Source organism: Phalaenopsis equestris, unplaced genomic scaffold (genome assembly GCF_001263595.1).
Source record: "Phalaenopsis equestris unplaced genomic scaffold, ASM126359v1 Scaffold000339, whole genome shotgun sequence".
Classification (NCBI taxonomy): domain Eukaryota; kingdom Viridiplantae; phylum Streptophyta; class Magnoliopsida; order Asparagales; family Orchidaceae; genus Phalaenopsis; species Phalaenopsis equestris.
In genome coordinates, this window is record NW_018164781.1 from 106,515 (window position 1) to 111,622 (window position 5,108).

Consider the following 5,108-nt stretch of genomic DNA (forward strand, 5'->3'; position numbering starts at 1 on the left):
CCCACTGGCTCCAAACTACGACAGATGAATTCATGGCTCTACAATATCAAGGGACTTTTGATACCGCCTCTAAATCAACACATTCTCAGTTCCAAGTGGATCTTCAAAATAAAATTCACATATAATGATCAAGGCTCTTTGTATTTACATCTTTGCCCTTGCCCACATATAATGTGTGGATCAAATAATATAATTTCAAGCTTAGTCCTTCCTGATTCAACCTCCTCTCTATAGCTGTGCAATCGATGCTTTATCAGCTCTCTTGCAGCCTTTCCAGCTCCTCCTCCACGCCTGTCTGCCATCTATATTGATCTTGCAGGTAATCAGATCATCCATGATTGGACCAACAATCCTTTTTGCCGTCGCACCAATGATCAAGGCAGAGCACAATAACCAAAGAAGAGGAGAGTCTGAGGGCCCGTTTGGGGGCAGCTTATTTGGTGCGGTGACGTTTTGAAAACTCACAATGCCTGTTTGGGTAAACTGTGTTTTAGCAGCTTATGCAATTTTACAACGCTGAAAAGAGAGTTTTCACACCGCGTCTATATAGTAATACTCACCGCACCTAACTTATCAGCTGACTATTTTTAATCAGCTTATCAGCAGATTATTCAATAAGCTACTGTTGCCCCAAATGAAACGTAAGTCAAACAGAAAGGATGATGAGGGTGACAGAAGAAAACGGGCGGGTACTCAAATTTCGACTGTTTATTTAATTAATTAGAATTTTATTTTACATGCCTGACATTTAAAATTTTATATTTATATTTATAACACTTCGGGCATAAATTTATGTATGAAAAGTTGTATTTCACTTTTGAAAAATAAGTAGAAGTGTTATACTTGAAGTGATGTTAATGGGTTATGCATGTAAATATGAAACTTTTGTGTGTTATATATGTAAATATAGAAGAATTTGGTGGTTTGTATGTAAATGCCCCTTAATTAATTTTGTTTAATTGACGAGCATAAATAAAAGCAAATTTTTAAAGAGAATATTTATCTGAAATAATTTTTTCGTAGTTTAATAAGAAAATCAAAGGTAGGGGACTGGCCCACTTAAGCCACCCACATGGCCCGCTTGGCCCATACTTTTACTTGAAAATTTTAATTTGTTTAGTTAAAAAAAAAACAATATAGTGAACAAGTCTGACAATTTAGATGTAAGTTTTTTCTCTTGGTTCTCTTTTCCTAACCTTTCTATTTTAACTATCTGCGATAAAGCAGGACCAGCAAGGCCCAACAACACTAAAGTATAATATAATATCTTCTATGTAATAAGATGATTTATGATGGTTGGGTTGCTTATAGCTACCCACATCATTTCTTTGCATTATTATTATTATTATTATTATTATTATTATTATTATTATTATTACTGCTAGAAAGTCTCAAAAAAAATATAATTTTCTTGTAAAAAAAATTATGTGTGTGTGTGTGTGTCTGTCTGTATGCCTCTCTCTCTCTCTCTATAGCAATAAAACAACAGAAACACATGGATTCACTTTTGAATTTTATAAAAAAATGTTGGCATATTGTTAAGGATGCGGTTGTTAAGGTTGTTAAGTGTTTATTTTTGGGTGTTGACTCTCATAAATCCATCCACCATGACACTCATTCCTAAAAGCCATGATAAGGAGAGTTGGAATCAATTTCATCCCATCAGCCTAACTATAGTGTTATCTAAAATTATCAGCAAAATCATTGTTAATTGATTACAGCCCCATCTACCTCATTTAATTACTCCCAACCAATTATCATTCACCAAAGGAAGAAACGTTATGGAGATTATAATGTTATTCCAAGAATTGATTACTGATTTGGATAAGAAGTGGAGAGGGGGAAAGAAGATATTAAAGCTTGATATAATGAAGGCTTATGATATTATTGAGTGGAGTTATATTATAGTTGTTTTCAAAACTAGAGGTTTTGCTGATGGATTTTGCAATATGATTGATAGATGGTTGAACAACAACTACTATATGATGTTGATTAATGGGTCAAGTTGTGATTTTTTCAAAACTTAATAAAACAGGGAGACACAATATCCTACTATCTTTATTATAGCATTTGATCACTTCTCCACAATGTTGAATAATTTACAAGAAAGGTTGTCTTGCACAAGATTCTCCTATAAAACTAAATTGGTGATATCTCGTTTAGCCTACGTTGATGATGTAGTACTATTTTGTAATGCTAGCAAATTATCTATCAGAAAGATTATGGGAACGTTAAAGGAATTTGAGGAATATTCGGATATTGAGTTTAATAAGAGCAAATGTAACTTCTTTTTTAGGAAAAGAGTTCCGGCGAATATGAAAGTTTGGATCATTGAATTCACCGGTTTTCATTTCTTTGAACTACCATTTCATTATCATGGCATCAAGCTTATGAAGGGCTTGAAAAAATTTAATCATTTTCAGGAGGAGGTGGATACATTCAGAGATCACATTAATTGTTGGGCTAACTCTTTTTTATCATTTGTGGGAAAAATTATTCTCATAAAAATTGTCTTGAACTCTATCCCACTCTAAACTCTAAAAGTATTAAGGAGGATAAGGAATAGAAAAGTTTAGTTGGAAAGGTTATTCAACAAGTTCCTTTGGTCTGGTTTCTTCTAAAATATTCACTGGACTAGTTGGAAGAAATTGTGTAAACCAATTGAGGCAGGTGGGCTTGGATTTCATGACCTTAGCACCGTATCTTACATAAATTATATAAAACTTCGGATCAAATTCAGATCTCAAGAATCTAGTTGGGCCAAATTTAAATGGAGAACTAATGTGTATCCACTCATCCTACTCTGGTATGTCCCAAATTGGATGATTCGTTGTTTTGGAAAGGTATGTTAAAGATTAGAGAAGAGATATGTTCATATGAAAGTTAGGGGTTGGCAAGGTTAGTTTTTGGTGGGACAACTGGAGCATTGATAGGTCCGATTATCATCAGTTGCAGGTTAATGAATGCTTAAATGGGACCCAGTGGAAAAAGGATTACTGATTAGTATGCTACCTAAGAAAATAGTTAATTCTTTAATTACTATCCCTATTATACCTAATATAAAGGATAAAGTATTATTAAGCCTCCTTTGAATTGTTCTATTGCTCAAACATTTGCTAAGAAGATTACACATTTTCTTGGTGTGAATTGGCTAAGCTGATTTGGAATGGTTGTTTGCCTCCATCTATAGCCTTTTTCTTTTGGTGGCTTCTTTATAAACTTCTACCAGTTGATGGTATCCTGAAGCTTAAAGGTTTAAGAGTTTCCTCTTGGTGTTTTTATGTAAGGAGGAGGAAGATTCTTCTAACCATATTTTCTTCTCTTGTGATTACACTGTACAAATATGGAAATGGGTGGGTAACTTCTTTAGTGTTGATTGTAGTGAAGATGGCTTCATTGGTATTGATCATTACAGACAGAGTTGGTAGCATAAAATACAAAATGACATGCATTTACTTAATTTAATGTCTTTTATTGTATTGTGGTTCTTTTGGATGGCGAGAAACGAGGCAAAACATGAAGATAGCTTTATGGATACTCGGGTGATTGTGCACAATATTCTATCATATGTTACTAAGGTTCTGATGTTTGGAAAGAGAACTATTGATTTCTTTAGTGGGATTGAGATGGTGTTGCAAGAGTTTAAGCTTTCAATTAGAAGCTCAAGAAAATGGAAATTACAGCTAATTTTGTGAAAGAGACCCAATGATTATTGGATTAAGGCTACTATCAATGGTAGTTGGAGCTGTGAAGGTGTTGGTGATGGGGGCACTTTCCGAAATCAGAATGGTTTATGCATGTTGTATTTCTAGTCACCCCATGTGACAAATGATTGTTTGGAGGCTAAAGCATGGATTGGGCCGTTTGCTCTTAAGATTGCTGTCAAAATGCAACAGAAACATATTATATGCGAGATTGACTCCTTGTTACTTGTGTAGATATTTAAGGGTAACATTGAAGCACCTTGGTCCTTAGCAATTGTCAAGAACAGAATTACATGTTGCACTTGTTATCTCTCTGTGCTCTGGACCCATATTCACCGTGAAGGCAGCAAAGGGGTGGATTGGCTTGCTAAAAATGGAGCTAAGGGCAATTTGATATTTGATTGTACTCCTCCTTATTTGGATTTGATTTAGAATGAGGATTTACTTGGTATGCCTTATGCTAGATATTAAATAAGGTTCCCCTTTCTTTTTTGTATCTTTGGGCATTATTAACAAAGATTATACTTTTATTGCCAAAATACATACACAAACACACATAAAATCCATTCTTTTTATTAAGATTATTTTGAATTTTTTTTTCAATATATCACACTTAATTCTTTTTTATTATACAAAATAGTACTCTTTTTTCTATCCCATGTACTCTCTCGACGGCAAGTAAACTAACTAGTCACCATGATAGCTTTCTTGGAAAGGCACTAAACAACAGCGATGGCATATGAAGAAGAAGAAGAAGAGTTCATGAGATATGCAGATTCATTAAATAAACTCATTTATTTACTAAATGCAATATTTAAAACAAAAGGCAAGAAAAAAATGGAATTTAGGTTTATGAAGAGTTTAGAAGACTCATTTACATGAATACCACACAATTCTTATATATTTACATATATAGTACCTAAGCTTTAATATTTACGTACATAGCACTCAAGACCTCACATCAAAAATACCGCTATCACTAACTATAAAAGTGCAAATACACATTTCCATGCATGAGTTTTTAATACCAAGCTGTCATAAATATAAATATAAGATTTTAGGTGTTAGACATATAAATGCACTCTCATTGTGTGATATGTATTCAAATTTCCTAATTTATAATGATCTTAATGATCATTTGATAGAGTTTATACATGATTTGTGCCGGAAGATTTATGGCGGGGGGGGGGGTATTTTTAGTCTTAGTGTTTGATGAATGAAAGTCTGACATACACATAGAATCCATCGAACGATGTGGAAATGTTCCTTCAATCAGACAACAATTTTGTAAATATTTGATTGTCATTGTTAAGTTGGATTTGAGTGTTATTGGGCTAGTCAGATTCGTCTCATCGAGATACTCGATTCTATTATAAGCTGGTTAGATTTGGTGTTCATTTGACC